Raw genomic sequence first — 17,239 nt, forward strand, 5'->3', positions numbered from 1 at the left:
AGACAGAAAATTGAGATTCAGAGAAGTGGATGTGGTCTGGAGAGGACAAATAGGTAATGACTAATCACTTTGCCTTATGATAAAATGATGACGGAAACTAGGTGGGAAGCTGTTCAAAACAAAAGGGAGTGCACCCTTTCAAAGCACACCTCAGCTGTGGCATTCCTCGGCCTAAGAGGCTGTAGGTACATCAGTGATGGAAGAAATTTTGGAAACCTAGCTCTATGAAGGACTGTATAAATGTACTGAGATCCTGCATTACTGGATGTCTGTAAGCCATTAATCACTGATGGGCAGCTGTATGCTTGCCTTGCTGAACTCCTTCTTAAGAATCTCTTATGGGTGACCACCAGAGACAGGTTAATTAGGCTAGATGGAGCATTGCCCTATTCTATCTCCTATACTAAAGAATTTGAGTGCTCTGGGTGGAGGGACTATCTGAATATTGTTTGGCAAAGGGTGAGTTGATATCAGGCATAGTACTGAGGAAACACTTTATTATTTGGTTGACTCAATGAAGGACAACATAATTTTGCCTTTTCCTTTTTTCCTTACCCTTCATTTTGTTTTTATCTTTCTGCTTTTCCTCATCTGCTTGCTTTTCATCTCTGCTTCTCTTTAAATTATTTTTCCTTTGTGCCAAACAATCCTCCAGCCCTAAAGAAAAACAGGGCTAAAAAAAGTAAGCACCCACACTGGTGAATAAAATCTGTGAAGCACTTCCAGCTTTCCTTCTTTGTTCTTGGCTCTCTACTGTGGAGCTGAGCTCAGAGTTTTTGTTCACCCAGCTATCAGACAGAATCAGGAGATGCCATAGGGTGAGATTTGAAGGGAGTTATGATTCTTGTTTAATGTCATTCTTTCTTATTACTATCTACTGAGGAAATTGCAGTTTGTTGTATGCTTGTTCATCAGCTGTTCAGAGATCAGGTTAAAAAGTGGTTCCAGAGCAACAGCACTGTCTGAGCTCCTGGTCCAGCATTGGTGAGATGCTGGTGGAGTCAGCCTCATTTGTGCTGGGTCTGTTATGCTTTCACTGTGTTTTCAGTGTTAAGATAGCAATAACAAACATTTGGAGGGATAGAAGTTTTTTTGTTTTGATTCAGACAGTGGTGCAAGCTTCTTGGTTTTTTCCAAGATGAAGCTTTTCTAATCAGGTCACCTTGAATTGAACTAACATAAACAAGTGGGATATTGATGAATTTTTGGAAGAGCTGTACTGCTTTCTTCAAATGGGTGGAATTGAAGTTGTCCCATGACAAGCTCCATTGAAAATTCAGTATTTCTTGTTATGCTTTTACTAATCTTTTTAGAAAGTGCTCTAAGTGATATATACACAGCAGAACATTTTCCCCCTTCTCTATTCTAAAATAATCAAAAGGACTTTGGTAAAAGACAGGGAATGTGTTTGAAATGAGATATGAGATGTTAATTTGGCCTCTACTCTGCCTTGGCATTGGAATAGCAATTCATTGGCAAGTTAAAACATTCCCTTTTAGCTCCTGATGACCCAAACTAGTTTGAGCCCCCAAGGTGTCAGTCTTTCTTCATTTAGCCTTCCTTCCTTGAGGCCATTGCTACTGGTTTTATAACAAGCAGGGTTTGGTATCATCAAACCCAGCTGTACACATGCTGAGTGATTGCTGTGACATAACAAATTACATTTCCAGAGGCTTTAGTAAAATGCATTTTCATTTATAATGTTACCAGAAAGAAAAAAAAAACCAAAAAACTCAAAACAATCAGCATGACTTGTTCTTCAGCACTTCAGTTACAAAGAAGGGAGTTAAAAAGCCTAAATACCAAGGAAAGATGTATGTTGTTAGATAATTAATTTCTGAGAAACCAAATATACCCTTAAAGATATTTTAGTCAGACGTAGTTAGACACTCCATTCCTGGGTCTTGGCATTGTTAAGGGATTCTCAGATCTTTATATCTGATTATAGTAGCTGAACATCTTTGGCTTTTTTTCCCATCAGATTTGTGGAGTTTATCTGTAGCAGCCTCCACAGAAAATCACAGTGTGTAACTTTCTATCAAACAGGACTGTCATTGATTTTTTTTTTTTTTTTGCTATAACATTAATGCCGTTGGTAGTTCCAAATAAAACCAGAGTCCTGCTGTGCTAACCACTGAGTAAATACAGAGTTACAAACTCATCTGTGGTTTTCTCAGGTATGGTATTTGTAGATGACAACACATTAACAGCAGTAACCGGTATTGTTGTGCTCTTAAATAGATGAAAACCCCCAGTACTCCTGATGTTGAAGAGTTAGGCAACATAGGATATATGTTAGTTATCTGTATTTTTGGATGAGTGATCTGAATTTGAGAACTGAAAGGAAAACTATAATTTAAAATGAAAAGACTCAATATTGGTTTTCTTTCATGATCTCAACTAACAAATCCAAGGAGTATTTTGGCACACTCTAAGTTCTTTCCTGCTGATTTTTCAGTTGTATTTGGCATACAGAATATGCATTTGAATTTTGTTTTGTGTGATTATTCATAGAGAGTTCCAAACAGAACGTAATTGATTCAGGTTTAAAGGATGCTTTTCATGCTGTGTCACTTTTAAGACTTGTGGTGTACTGCAAGATGCCACTAAATACAGCAGGAACTTTGAGCTTTATTTATTTATATTATCTATTAGTCTTCCTCTAATTGCAAATCCCACTGGTGTGAAAGAAAATTGCAGGCACTTAATTTCCTTAAAAGGGTCTTGGTTGTATCAACACAGAAATACTACAACCCATTCTTGCTCCCACTCAAGTCAGAAAAAAAAAATCTTTCCCAAGTATTTGCTACTGAACAAAACTCCTAAATGCTTACAGGTTTTCATCCTGCATCTAATGAAGAACAATCCTGTTAAATTGGGAGGCTTTGCCTGACAATCTGCTGTAAGGAATATCTAGGGCATTCCTGATGGCAGGTCCATGTCTGCTGATCCTGGGAACATCAACCATTAAATGATTAGTAGAAGTGTTTGGAAACTAATTTCCTCAAACATTGTGAAATAAAATTTTAAACCAGCAGTATTTTGTCCATTCACATTGCATTTGATCACAGCAGCAGAATGAAAGCGTGTATGACCATACAGAAATTTTCCAGTTCATACAATTTTTCCCTCAAATAATAGAACATCTCTCCAGTTCCCTCCCTAAAACAAGATAAGTAAAAATGTGAGTAGTGTAGAAAACTTTAGATAAAACCTGAGGTCCTTTACTGAACAACCTGAGCAAGTAAAAAGGCAATAAAATCAATTATACCGTATGTCTAGGGGATCTGATCTGTGCTTGTTTTCTCCAGAAATGCCAGGAGACATGGTGGAAGCAGCATGATCAGGAGGGATGGAGGAACATAGTTCACACCTCTTCCAGGATATGGAAAGCAGGGGGAGCTGAGGGTGTCACCATTCAGACATTGGAGACAGCCTAGGGAAAATCTTCACTTATCTTTCCATGGAGCTCCTTGCTTCCATATGCAGCTGCTGTGACTTTGCATTTGCTTTTGTCTCATGGAGAAATTACTATGCAGAACTCTCCCAGAAGCTGATGCTAATGAATATGTGTCAGACTGATTTTGTTTTTTTTTTTGGTTACATGATTTATTATAACCAGAAACTCCCAATTGTCTACCATGTTGAGTGACTGCTTGCTATTGTCCCATGCATGCACACTTTGGAATGAATGTGTCTCTTCCTTTGTGCTAGTTATCCACTTTTACTCAAAATGAACAGCTTTGGGGAGATGTTCTCTCAGAAAAGTCCTTAACTTGTGAATTAGTTTTTATCTTCTGGTCCAAGTTGCTGTGTCTTTGGGACATGATACATAGCCTATTTTTGTGAAAAGTCAAGGATATTGGCAGGCATGGAGGCTTTGGGTTGCAGTTGGATGACTGTTATTTTTTTCTTGGGATAATTCAAGTACTCTTTTCCATTTTTCAGCTGAGTTCTATTATCAATGCCTTCATTTTGATAGTACAAGGAAGTGATTATTATCAAAAAGAAGATAGCATTACACATGTAGCTCCTGTGTATTTCTTCCTTTACTTACTCTCGTCTTTTTAATTAGAATCTCTATCCCCTGCTGACAAACCCGACTGTAATCTGACATTTTTATGCAAATTATTTCATTAACAGTTCTATCACACTACTACTATTTTTAAAATTTTAGCCTTTGAATTCTTAGTAAACATATGGCTGATGGAAGAACAAATGGTGAACGGGCTTATTTTGTTTACACAGGAGCATCAGTGCACACACCAATCCCCCAGCCCTCAACTTCTGTTCTGTATTGAGAATGTCCACTAGAGACAAGAGGCACTCCAAGGTGTGTAGACATTAACCCTTGGTCTCCTTTTGTTATCTTCTGGAACTATTTAAAGTATGACAGTGGACTTGGAAGGTGAACATGGGTTTTGGTCTCCCCTGTCAACTTGTGTCTTTAATGAACCCCCAAGTCTGAATAAGTAGTAAAACCACTTAGTAATTAAATTGGAGCTTGGCATAACTGCAAAAAATAGTGGTTTTTTTTTTCTTTTCAATAGCATGTCTGCACACCCCTCTTCCTGCTTGAGTGTTCTGCAATGAGGCTTATTTATGAAACTTCAAGTTTTACAAGTCAAATTCTGGCTTCTTAGAGCAGAGTCAGACTAGGTGTCCCCTTCTGAAGCAAAACCTCTTACAAGTTTTCAGAGTGTCCAATCAAATATTTATTATGCAATATTTTTAACAAAACAGTTTTTATTATGCAAAATATAAAGAAAAAATATTTTGAACATGTTACTTCTGATTTAAATAATTTCGATAACTACAATGTTTTTAGGCTATGGAGAGGAATAAGAGTGATGCATATTTAATAACTAAACTTATACTATACAGAATACTAATTATTGTTGAGGGCAATAAGTCAAGCACTCAAATGTTAGGTAGTAATAGTTGGTGATTTGACTTTAGCTGGGCAGTGGGTAAGCACCAAAGCCACTCTGCTACTCCCCTCCTCAGGTGAGAAAATATATAATGAAGGGCTCATGGGTTGAGATAAGGTTAGGGAGAGATCACTCACTCATTGCTATCACAGGCAAAACACAGGTGACACAGCTTTGGGAAATTCACTGAACTCATTTATTACTTATTGTTGCCAAGCAAAATAAGAGTAGGGTAACAAGAAGTACAATAAACCCTAAAAACACCCACCGCTCCTTCTACCCACCACTCCCTCCTTCCTGGGCTTTATAACCAATTTTATACTGCAGCCCCAGCAGGGCAGGAAGATGGGAGAAGTCCTCCATGGACATGTCAAACATGACTCCATCCCACAGGCTGCAGTTCTTCACAGACTGCTCCAGTGTGAGGCCCTTCCATGCAATGCAGCTGCAGGAGCAGGGTGCTCCAGTGGGACCCCTGTGGGGCCCTGTGTCCTGTCAAAAACCCGTTCCAGTGGGGGGGCTCTTTCTCTATGGGCCCACAAGTCCTGCCATGAGCCTGCTCCAGCCTGGGCTTCTCATGGGGTCACAGCCTCCTTTGGACATCCCCCTGCTCTGGGATGGGGCTCTCCAGGACCTGCAGGTGGATCTCTGCTCCCCTGTGAACCTCTGCAGGCTCCAGGATCTCTACTCCCCCTGGACCTCCACTGGCTGCAGGGGAATCTCAGCTCCAGCATCTGGAGCATCTCCTCCCTCTCCTTCCTCACCTTGGTGTTTGCAGGGCTGTTGCTCTCACATATTCTCACTCCTCTCTTCTCTGGCCACAATTACTTTTGTGCAATAACTTTTTTTTCTTTCTTTAACATTACATCCCAGAGGTGCTACCACCATCACTGCTGGGTTCAGCCCTGGCCAGCAGTGTGTCTGTCTTAGAGCCAGCTGGCGTTGGCTCTGTTGGACACAAGGGAAACTTCTGGTAGCTTCTTAGAGAAGCCACCACCTGTAGCCCCTCCACTACCAGAATCTTGTCATGAAAACCCAATACAACTAAAATTAGTATCACCAAGTGGTCCTGTTTTCATTTTCCTGCAGTGCTACTACTTTATTACTTCCAATTTTGTTCATTATGGAATATAATTTTGCTTATACCCTGAACTGACAATGTCACAATGCAGGCTGATATATATATATTTACACACATATATATACATACACACACACATATATATATACAAAAGAATGAAAAATCAACTCATAGTAGAAACTAGCTGCACACTTTTAAATGGTCTGCCTGCAATAAATGGATGTGCTTTACTTTGCCAGCAAAGCTCACAGCTGTTTGGGAAATGGTGGGATCTCTTTAGTTTGGGGATCACTATGGGACAGAGCAAAAAAATGAAGGCTTAAAGTTTGACAGCAGAGAGTTCAGCTCAACACAGATTCTTAGCAGATTTTTGGTATTGCTTATGGGCAACTTTTGAAACACATCAAACTAATGACACTTGCTGAATTCTCAAGATGCACAAAAAAATGTAAAAAAGTGGGCTGGGCTTCCTTTCAAGTCAAGAAAGACATAGGTACCTCCTTATACTCTCATTGCTCTATCTGGCCTGAGTTCAACTAGTAACAACAGAAGATCAGACTGTGAGGAGGGTGCTTTAGTGTCTCAGTAAAATCATCAAAGGAACTAAATTCAGTTAGGTTTGCAGTGTGTGTGTTGGTGTGTGTGTGTGTTGGTTACTTGTTTCTATTTCTCAGTAACAAACACTAATTTAATTTATTTTCTCTTTTGTCTTTGCCTAGTACTGCTTCTGTAGCCACTTTCAAGTTGTTAAGCATTTTGCTCTGTAATAATTCCAGATTATAAAGACTGGATTTAAACAATGCCATCTAGTTCTTTCCTAACAGGCAACTGAATACAGTGTAAGAGCAACTGAGGAAAATATCACTTCAACTGGATTTGTAACTTTTATTACTCCTATCAAATGATCTGACAGGAAGTGCATAGCTGGAAAAATGCTTACAATATGTCACACACCTTGTTAAGATGCTGCCTCTCTTCCCTCCTACAAAACCCCCCTTGACAAGTACATCTACCTTACAGTGTTCACTGTCAGTCTTAGAGAGTGAAAAGGCAGAGAGCAAGTGAGATCTTGGTCACATAAATACGCTGTCTGTGCCTAACTAAAGGGGTATATGAACTCTCATTAAAGACAGTCACACTCTTTATAGGAAAACCCATTACTGATCAGTCTTTTTTTTTTGTTAATGTCTATTTGATTTACGTGCATTTTTTACTGGATTTAAGATAAGCTAAAAGCAAAACAATAAGGTTCATACAGGGGTTCACAGTAATTTAGATAGATAACTTTTTAAAAGTGACTTAGATGTTGGCCTACTTCGGGAATTTACTATTAAATAAAATTAAATAGCACAGACAATTCCACCACCACTTGGTAAGCTTCTTATAGGGCTCCTAGTGCTAGATCAGTGCCACAGAAATGTTGTCTGAGTTATGAGGACTTCACAGCTTGTTAAAATTCCTTTTAGAAACTGGGAAGGTCTGATTATATGACAGCAGGAGTTATGCCAAGTATCCTCTCTATCCACTCATCCCCAAAAAGGCCAGCACAAAACTGAAGTCTAGATGAGCTCTATGTCATCTATGAGCTCTGAGTCCTGTGTTTTAGACTTCTTGGCAGTGATAAAATTTCATTTATATATGAGTGTGTGTGTGTGTGGTGTGTGTGGTGTGTTTGTGCTCTCTATCTGAATTCCACTTGTACTGCTGGGTGATGTAGTAACACAGGAATTCAATATTAATGATTAGGGACAAGCAGACAGAGAGGAGCAACTAATGGATTGCTAATATATACTCTGGCTTAGTTTGAAGAGGTGCCTTGGGGCTAATATAAAACAAAAATGAAAACTTAAATTAGTCTATATAAGAAAGTTGTATAAGGCAGCAGAATAGATTACCAACCAAAGTAGAGGAGAAGAAGCAAATATTTTTATTATGTATTAATTTAAAAATCTTTGAATCTTGATTTAAATTTAATAGCCCTTATGTCTCAGGTTTGTAACTTTACATCATTTCAGTCTAAATTCTGACCTATGTAAGAGACCAGAGTTATTAATATTTCCTATTATTTCTACTCCTCAAACTTTATGACTGGATTTCTCCAAGGCATTCTTCATTCCCACTCTTATCTTCCTCTTCATTTTGAAAGTATCAGTTCAGGGAATTGGCTGAAAGATAGAAAAACAGACACATAAAAATTGTTTGACTGACGGTATTCATTGTAAAATACTTTTTTTTTCCTGGAGGAGATATGAAGGTGAATCAGGAAATGGATGGCATTTTCAGATCACATGAATCAGTACCCAAGAATTCATCATTTTCACCAAATATTTAACTACTTTTAGGGACTTGAAGTTAGATGCTCCTTATTTAGAATTCATATAATAACTTCTTTAACTGCCTTATCTGTCAGAGACTTTAATAGAAAGAAAGCAGCAATTACTAAAAATCAGGTCAGAGGTTTATAAATGTAAGTGCACATTTATTTATATAGCTGTGTTGAAAATATCTTATGCATTCATAAAAACAAACCATTTTGTCTATAAAGAGCCTTAATAATAGAAATGCCTTGAGAAATATTACTTTGTCTTTTGATCACAAATGGTAAACATAAACTCATCAGTTCTCAGGAGCCAAGTTTTAGACTCTCACCTAGCTTTTCCTAATTTATAGATATTATGGAGACCAGTCAGCTGAACCTTTAAATACAGAACTTAACATGAGTCGGTAACTTAATGGAAAACAACAAAGTTTGTAATTATTGACATTTACTTCCCTATTATTTAAATGAAGAATTGCAATGGTGTCTTTTGCTAAGACAATTAAAATGATGCTCAGTCTGACCTTGCCCTGTGTCTCCTACTGGGCATATACAGCTACAGCCTTTCCTGCCCTACTTTTTAACAGTGTACTTCCCTACCAGACCCATCTGAGGATGAGGATGGCAAACTTAAATCCTCTGGGTCATCTGCTTTCCTGGGATGAAGATGTCATTCCTGTTTTTGCACACAACAACATCACAAGTCCCTGGTATTTAAATATGGCAGACTTTTGATGATCCAGCCTTGCAAGATGTTGCTCAATGCAGGTGGGAATGCTAAGGGCTCACTCAGCTCAAATGCAGCAGGGCAAATACTTTCCTGAATCTCAGTGGGAAAGAAGAAAGAAACACTAATGTAGAGCTGATGATTGGGTATTTCAACAATATTGTGTATGTCAGGTAAATTCAAGACACCAGACTGCACAAACTCTCTGCATTTAAGCATTGATTCAGGCAAGGGTGCTTGTTTGTATGCACCATTCTTCTGCCTGGTCTGCTCTGGAAAGGCTCTGGTCACAGGTAGGGTTTCTCCTCAGTAATAAATGATGTGGTTAGAAAACACAAAAGTAGGCAATTAACTGTGAGACTTCAAAGTTTTCCTCTGCCTGTTTTTCATGAATTAAACAAAAATGACTAATGTTTTCAATGGTCTGGAAAAAGTAATATGCAATGGTAATAAAGACCTTAAACTCTGTGATCATGAAGCAAGCAAAGACCTTTTCCTGTGATGGAAGTATAACTCAAGGTTCAGTTTTACTGCAGCTCACACCTTCTTCTTTTTCTATTTTTTTTTCTTTTTAATCTGACTTAAAGTTTCAATGTACTGTATCTGACTGTTTTTCTAAATGGTGAAAGAGATGCTTACTATCCAAGGTGCTTTTGATGGGTAATGGGAAGACAGGCCTTCCCTTACACTGTGACTTTCCCACCTAAACAGATGGAAATCCACCCCCTTCCCTGCTTTCTAACACTCTTTATATCCTGCCACCACAGGAATGAGCTGAAATCTGGCTTCCCACCAAACTGGCCAAAAGCCTGAAGGTGCTGTGCAGCTTTTCCTCTTCCAACTGCAGTACCATGACTGCTTCCACACACTGCCATCCCTTAATATGCTGGGTCTGTTTTGTTGGAAGGAGAGATTAAAAATTACTAACAGCGAGAAATATAATGTCAGGAAAATACGAGGCAGAAGAGAAAGACGAGCTCCATACTGGAAGAAAAGCTGGATGCAATGGACTTGGTCTTCTTTTTTTCCCTTCCTTAAATCAGATAGCAGATAGCTTCTACTGCTGCTTTCTCCCTTGCCCTTAGCATAATATTCCTAGATAATTTAAGAATATCCTTATTTATTTTGGATATAGTAACACAATGAGGTTTAGCCTAGGACTGAGGCACCACTGTGCAATTTATGAAGAAACAAAAACTGTCAGCGCCTACTTGCAAGGGTACATCTGGGGATTGCATCACCTAAAATTGCTGGGCTCACTCACTCAACTCATCTGGTTTAACTCTGTAACTTAGACATAGCACAGAGTTACATGTAATATTAAAACTGTTACAGTTTTTAGCCTTAATTTCAAACATGATTAATCTCACAGGCAGTTTCAGACATCTTTGCCCTTGAGCTTTTAAAATAAAATTAAATAAAATTAAGCATTGACATCATGACTATTCTTGTATGAAACTAGTACAGAACTATAAAGTGCATGACTAAATGCTCTGTGGGTGATATAGAGTCAATATGATTCCAGTGGAATTTTTCTTAGAATGTGCTGTATGTCATTAACACAGTATGATATAAAGATATAAATGTGGTGAGTTTTGGGATTTTTTTTTTTTTTTTACTTATATGCCTATTGTTTCATAGCCAAACTGCAGAGGAATTTTTAGAGGCTAAAATGTATATCATTCAGGGGGCTAGAATTTTGATTAGGTTTTTTTGGCAGTTGGTTTTGGATACACGGTGCTTTCTTTTCACAGATAAAGTAGGGATGTTTTATTTTTTTTTTTACACAGCAGTTGGGAAACAAATATATCTCCTCTTTAAAAAGAAAGTCTAAATGTATTGTAATAGGCGGAGGTACATAAGAAATGTAGGACTTGTTGATCTGAAGATGTCTTAATAACACTCCAAAGAAGTTAATAGTGTAGGTATGTAAATCATCTTATATCTGTTCTTACTTTGATGGCAATTTTTAGATGTAAAATGAATTCTTATATTTTCTGTATAAGTATTTTCTGGGTCAGAAGGAAATCTCATGAGAAAGTGACCCCAGGCATTACAGTAATCACAGTAGTGGCTTCTTAGACACTATTGTTATTTATAAGGAAACATCCTTGAGTATCAGGGTTACATGACACTATGAAAAAAAATAGTTTGGCCTTTAGTATTTGGGTTGGGTTTTTTTAATATCAAAAAATAATCAGAAAGAATGTTCCAAATTCCAGGACTTCATTTTAATGATAATTTCAAACTTCTGTTAATGTTTCTACTTGAACAAGTTTCTTTTATACCCTAGCCAAAGTAAAATTGAGCTCGAAGTTTAAGGCAATTTGGACTTGGAACATTTGGCTTGCTGATAAGTTTTGATGCTAGTTGTTTTAATTAGCTAACTTTTATAAGATTACTCTAGCATGGATGAATTCCATGGTTTTGTTTGTTTTAATAAACTCTAACTGCTTTTAGTCTTCTAAATTGCTTGGTCTTGCTGTGAACAACAAAACTCAGTTTCTACTGCAGTTTGAAGTAGAAATGCGCAAATGCTGTCATAAAAGAAAAAAGCTCCAACTCTGATGGAATTAATTACAATGCACACATGAACAGAAATAACCTCCTAGTTTAATACAGGTGAGCTGACAAAACACAAAGGCATGCGCCGAAAACCCGGGGAGCACGAAAATGCGAACGCACGTACCTGGGGAGATGCCTACGCGCCCCGGCTGCAGCCCCGCAGTGCCACGTCTCACTGTCCCACGCACGCCCCGGGACCTTTATAGGGGACTCTCACAGGGCCTGGAAATGAACTTTTGGGGCTGACACGTCGATCGTGCCATGGGAAGGGGGAGGGAGGGGACTGGAGGGGGCGGAGAGGGACTCGCCGGAGGCTCTTACGTGGCCGCAGAAATGTCATTACCCCGCTCCCCCTCGCAGCGGGGCCGGGGCCGCTGCTGCGGGGCTCCTGTTGCCTACGCGGTTGCTCGCCGCACGCCGGAGGCGGGGGGCCGGGACACTGGGGCTGGCCGGCCGGCTGTGGCACGGCGTGAGAGGGGTGCGGAGAGCCGGCGGGCGCGCCGCTTGAGCTCCCGGGGCGCTCCCGTGCCCACGCTGTCCCGGGGCAGCCGCTGGCGCCCAGCCCTCCTTCTCCTCCTCTATCTGCTGCTCCCCGGTTTTGCTACATCGCCCTGGCCCCGGAGCCCCGCGGAGCTCCGGGCACCGGCCGGGAGCCCCTGCGGACCCGGCACCGGCAGCGCTGCCCGTGTACCACCGCCTCCCCTCCCTCTTGCTGTCGCTCGCTGCAGCTCGCCGGGATTTGTTGTGCTTAGTTGTACAGACGCCCCTGCTCAGGTCTGATGGAAAAGGAGCAGCCTCAGGTCATGTTTTTGTGAGCTGCGGTGATTAAAGAGTAAAAGGAAATAAAAAATAAAAAACCCAAACCCCAAGGACAAATATCTAAACCAGTTGCAACTTCTCAGCTGGCCCGGAGGGGGGAGCGCGGGGGAGGGCAGGGAGTAATGCGAGATCGCCCCAGCCCGGGGCAGCGCCGGCTGCGGGACGAGCCGCGCCGCGCACCGCATCGCCGGGGCCGGGCGGCCGTGGCTGCTCCGCCCCCGCGGCGGAGCGCTGGGTCCGGCCGCCGGGCGAGGCGCGCAGCTGCCGCGCCGCAAACTTGGTGGGAGCGAGCGGAGCGCGGGCGGCTCGGCGGGGCTGCGGCCATGGCGGCGTGAGGCGGGAGCGGGCATCAGCGAGGCGGCGGCGGCGGAGCCCCCGCCTGTCCGGCCGCCCTGCCCGCGGCGAGCAGCCCTCGGCGCCTCCAGGTAACCCTGCCGGCTCCTCTCCCCTCCTCGCCGCAGCGGCGCTTTGGGAACGCCGCGGGCATTGCGCGTTCCCGGCCGCCCTGTCCGTGACCGGGGCCGCCTCCCCGCTCCTCCACCGGCTGCGCCCCGGTGTCCGCCGGCCCCCCGGGGGGCTCGGAGGCCGGGCGGGCTGGGGTCCGGGCGGAGCGGCGCAGGGTGCCGGCAGGGGGAGCCGGCAGCGAGGCGGAGCGCCGCTGCTGCTGGGCTCCGGAGCCGGGGAGCGCTGCCGGCGCTCGGAGCCCGTCTCGGGCATTGCCCGGCCCCACCCCCGAAAGTCCACCGAGCCTTTCAGAACGGGCGGGCGTCCTCCTCGTAGACGGTGCTGTTCGCTCGGGACCAGAAAAAACAGACGGACAGGGAGCCGCATCTCCAGAGGGGCCGGAATCCGGACCGCGGGTGCTCCGCGCGGCGGGACCCCCGCGCCGCTCCTGCCCTCGGGGTCGCGGTCTCGCCCAGGAGAGTGAGGTGCGTGGCTGTCGCTGAGCCCCGGCTGCGGAGAGGCAGCCGCTGGCTCGGGAACGTTTCAGAGGGTTTTGTCACACTTCAGCAAGTGAAGTTTGCTCAGGCTCATCTTCTAGCGAGAGAAGAAGTGGCGTGAAAGGCACCGTCAGTTGTCTGAGAAACGTGGGTCTTCAGTGGGATGTTCGTGTAGTGCGGTTTGAAACCCCGATGTGCTTTAATTCTCGCTGTTTTATTTAACTGCACTGTCTTCGGTCTGTGGCGTGGCTCTATTTTGGCACTTTCTGAATTGGGGAGTTAGAGTTTACCATTCCACAACGATGCAGATGGAAGCACCTCAGTCAATTGTATCCATATATTGTTCTGTGAGGATTGCTTACCAGATAAATGACAACTATTAGGGTTTTTTTGTATCACTCCAGATGCTGAGTCTGCGTTGTAGATTGACACAACGATAATCTGCCCGGGATTACTCCTAGGGGGCAGCTGCAGTGGGGGGAGCTGTCAGTGTATCTGCTCCTTCAGCAAACTGGACTATTGGCAGGAGAGGTCTGTGCAGGAATGCACAGCCTTGTGAAGATGGTTAGAATTTGCAAGATTATAGCTGTGACAAACATCTTAAAACTAAAATGTGGCATTAAAGTTATAGTGGTAGTGTGTTCTGGGAGCCCTAAGGTAGTGCATCTGAAAGTCTTACTCTCTGAAAGCTGACTAACCACTCTTGGTTTGAATTTTGGTGTAAAAGCCTGATGTGATGCTAGCCCAGCTAGATTGATGTAGAGTAGATTTTTTTCATAGTGGAAATTGCACTCAAATCTTATTTCTAGAAGTTTGAACATCTCCTGGTTGTTATATAAGGCTGACTGAGTTCAGTAAAGTTTGACTTAGAATTGTTGAACTTGCTGAGGTCATATATGTAACACATAGTCAATCAAAAGCGTATTGCTGCCTTGAAAGGCTGAGGTATGGCCTTGGCTACTTTGCTTAGTAGAGTGAAAGATGTGGGTAAATTTCTGGATTTTGTGCTGTGTTCCCACCTTCCTCTCCAGCAGGTACCAATAATATAACTTTATTACATTTACTAATGAACTAATCTCGCTTTCTCATTTTAATGCTGAACAGCTGTGAGGAGTCCTGCTGAGAGCTAGGGTTTTGCTCTGGCATGTGGCAGTTTACTTCTGTGTTTGAGAGGTTTTTTTGAACTAAGTAGGGTAAACACTGTCTTCTGAGTTGTACTGCTTATTCCTTGGGATATTATTACAGATTTGTTTTGGTTGACAAAGCTGAAGGCATTAATATCTGAAGTGTCTCATTTCTTTTAATCTTTAACTAGTGCTGTTTTCATAAAATACTTACAGGTAGTAGGAGTGCCTGTGCACTTTGTAATGATCCATAAACATGGTTGTAGCAGGTTTGTTGTACTCATTTCCTCCTGGGCAGAGATGCAGAGGGTGGTAACTGTATTGCTGCTGTTTTCAGAAGAAAGAGTTGTGTGGTCGTTTGTTTTTCACTTTCTTTTCCCCAGCTACTTAGTGAAACCACGTGGATCCTGACTTCTGTTGATATAGTCTTGTACAAATACAGGATTTTCAATGAATGAAGTTCATTACTTTTCAGGGAGTAGCTGTACACTACAATCTGTGAACTGCAGAAATACAACATAATTCTCCTGCAAATTTTGGCTCTTGTGTTAGAGGTTGCATGCAGGAATTCAGCCAAGGGAGCAGCTGAGCTCCTGGGGTGAGCAGGAGCAGAGAGACCCGTTTCTGCCCTCTGGTCTGCAGCAGCTTTATCAGCAGTGTTGGCTGGGTCTGATTTCTGTGCTGTGGGACACGTAAGTGGATTGCTGATACTGCTATCAGTTAATAGTAGGTGTGTACTACCAGTACTATCTGTTGATAGTGGGGAGGAGGGTGTGTGAAATCTGATACTGTGCTACTTCATGTAAAGCAGTATCTGGTAGTTGGTTAGTATGTTGTGATGATGGACTTCTGAGTAGCAGTGAAATATGATTTAGCTTTAGATTTAACATCTGGTTTATAAAATTTTGATATGCTCTTGATGTTTGGTAATGTATGTTCTGAAGTTACTATGGCTCCTGAGATGAATTGCTATGGCCATAATTATAGAAAGCAGCACTGAGGAGCTTCTCCTTTTCTATAAAATAATTTAATGGAAATGTTTAATGGGTATTCTTGTCAATGCAGAGTTCTCAAAATTATTGTTAATCAGTCTGTTTCTCTTTATTATCATCCTTTTATCCTCTCTGGCATGTGTATGCATTCTGATTTGGAAACAGTGTTAAGTTACAGCCTCTATGTTGGTTCTGTCCTAACGTGTTTTGCAAAGCTGTAGCTGCTTCCAAAGAACGAGTTCTTGGGGTTTTTTGGTTTTTTATTTTGTTCTGATTAGTCAAATACTATAAACATTTTTCAAACTGACGCTTCTGAGGTATGTTTGCCAACTATTGGCGGTAGGCTGGATTTAATTTTCAGGCTGCAGCATTGCAGCTGTGACCCGTGAAAGGCAGGTGGCACTCTGCTATCTGCAGTTCTTACAGACACCTGGGGAATGCCACGGCCCGAGCTGTGCACTTCAGGTATGGCTTGCTGCTAAATCTGTTGTTGATAAAACGGCAAATTGTCTTCAAAAAAAAAAAACAAAACAGGTTGGGTCTTTTATTTTAGTTTTCCTTATAAATATATCCTATGACTTATTTAGGAAATTTGCCAGTTTGCATCTAACTATAGCACATTCGCTTAATATTTGTCAGGAAGGTAGCAAATGTAAACCAAGTTAATGATCCCCAAACTGCAGTCTAATTAGAGTCTTCTTGATTTTTTGCTGGAATGTATATTCCAAAGTATGAAGCACTCAAATCTTTTGTCTTTTAGTGGATTTGTTCATGTATCTATTCTCAAATTTGTGTTTTTCCACAGATACTTTAATGCAATCCAGTTGTCTGCTGTGTAGTATCAGCTCTACATAATAAATACATTAATAAAATTAATCTCTGCTTGGGGAGATTGATTTTGGAAGAAATTTCCTGGTGTCCCAGTATATATTAGAAAATCAGGCAACTCACAGAAAAGCTGATGTTTGTCAATGATAGTAGCAGGAGACTGGGATCGATACTTAGTCTGCACTGAGGCCTTTGCAATGAAACTCTTAAGTTTAACTCAACTGTTGAAACTTATCTTTTCAAATATTGTCATTTCTTTGCCAAGAGTTTGAATGACTTGTTCAGAAAGTTTAAATGCTGTGTAGCATGTTAGCTGTGCTACCATTTCCAGACTTATCTTCAATTAGCTTATCTGTTATGAAATTTCTTGCATGATAGCCATATAATACAGCTTTTCAATCCTTTTACATTTTTCTTTTTAAAATCAGGATCGGTCCTTGAGCTCCAGTACACCTTAGAATTGTTGGATCTTAATTTCTGACAGAACTTGTCAATCTTTTCATGGTTACCAACCTCAGTAGTGGAGATTAGTTTCATTTAGGGGATGTTGATTAAGCAGCTCTGAATCTTTGGCAGATATTATTCTGATTTTTTAATCCCTTGCTAGATGAATAGCAACATGCATCCATTTTGCAGTATTGGTTTAGTTTAGGAGAAGCTCAGAGAAATTATAACTTTGAAAATACTGAAATGTAGCCTTTTACTTTCCTCTCTCTCTGTAATACTGGGATATGTTCTTAGGCATTACTAAATATATGTGATGAACAAATTAGAGCACATGTGATGGCTGCAGGAGTGGCTTATAATGTGAATTGGGTGGGCTGAAGAAATGAGCTGTACTGTGAACTGTGTTGATTTTCCCACTTCTTTTCTCCACCTCTTTCCAAATTTCAAAATTGAGCTGCTGTCTTTTG

General features: G+C 41.6%; 1 protein-coding gene, 1 long non-coding RNA gene and 1 other non-coding gene across 5 annotated transcripts in view; 1 reads left to right on the forward strand and 2 right to left on the reverse strand.

Annotated features, from left to right (window-relative positions):
* Positions 1–7,916: 7,916 nt before the first annotated feature.
* On the reverse strand, positions 7,917–12,301 carry LOC136553948 (uncharacterized). Of its 2 annotated transcripts, XR_010783256.1 has the most exons (3): positions 11,943–12,030; positions 11,746–11,843; positions 7,917–8,177 (listed from the first exon to the last, which is right to left on the reverse strand). It is a non-coding gene; the product is annotated as an uncharacterized lncRNA (long non-coding RNA). The 2 variants fall into 2 exon arrangements; XR_010783255.1 differs by having other exon boundaries at positions 11,746–12,301.
* Positions 8,266–8,334, reverse strand: LOC136567579 (small nucleolar RNA SNORD123). The gene has a single exon (XR_010785134.1). It is a non-coding gene; the product is annotated as a small nucleolar RNA SNORD123 (small nucleolar RNA).
* A 435-nt stretch (positions 12,302–12,736) lies between the features above and the next one.
* Positions 12,737–17,239, forward strand: part of SEMA5A (semaphorin 5A) — a 313,648-nt gene continuing 309,145 nt past the window's right edge. Inside the window, exon 1 of one of the 2 annotated variants that reach the window (XM_066559905.1) lies at positions 12,737–12,865. The gene's annotated coding sequence lies outside the window, so the exon portion shown is untranslated. Of the gene's footprint in view, positions 12,866–13,303; positions 13,370–17,239 lie in introns of those variants that run through there. The other variant, XM_066559914.1, reaches the window with a different exon arrangement.

The sequence above is a fragment of the Molothrus aeneus genome, chromosome 1, assembly GCF_037042795.1.
Source record: "Molothrus aeneus isolate 106 chromosome 1, BPBGC_Maene_1.0, whole genome shotgun sequence".
NCBI classification, from domain to species: Eukaryota; Metazoa; Chordata; class Aves; order Passeriformes; family Icteridae; genus Molothrus; species Molothrus aeneus.